This window comes from Triticum dicoccoides, chromosome 4A (assembly GCF_002162155.2).
Source record: "Triticum dicoccoides isolate Atlit2015 ecotype Zavitan chromosome 4A, WEW_v2.0, whole genome shotgun sequence".
NCBI classification, from domain to species: Eukaryota; Viridiplantae; Streptophyta; class Magnoliopsida; order Poales; family Poaceae; genus Triticum; species Triticum dicoccoides.
The window spans coordinates 734,142,854-734,143,446 of record NC_041386.1 but is presented as its reverse complement, the minus strand read 5'-3'; positions in this window follow the sequence as shown (position 1 = coordinate 734,143,446).

The window sequence follows — 593 nt, the reverse complement described above, 5'->3', positions numbered from 1 at the left end:
TAAAGGGCTTTAAAAGAAATGCCACAGTCAGGCGTCTTAGCGACACCACATAAAGGGCTTTAAAAGAAATGCCACAGTCGGGCGTCTTAGCGACACCACATAAAGGACTTTAAAAGAAATGTCACAGTCGGGCGTCTTAGCGACACCACATAAAGGGCTTTAAAAGAAATGCCACAGTCGGGCGTCTTAGCGACACCACATAAAGGGCTTTAAAAGAAATGCCACAGTCGGGCGTCTTAGCGACACCACATAAAGGGCTTTAAAAGAAAACACAGTAAATATCCAGGAGGTAGAACCATCCCAGGGATATTCGATAATACCAATAATATCACGGGTTAGTCAACAATAATAATAATCATGCTATCACAAGTCACAAGTTGTGATTCCAATTCTGGTTTAACAGTTTCACCTCCGAAGACCGACACTAAGACTGACACTTGACCCATCCCAGACTGTAATCCTTAACCATGGGCACGGCTATTCGAATAGGTTTAATCTCTGCAGAGGGTGTACTCTTTACCCACGAGTGATGGATTCCGTTAGTCTATCGGGACTAATTCCATCTACGGTCTTTTTGTTGAAAACACACCTAA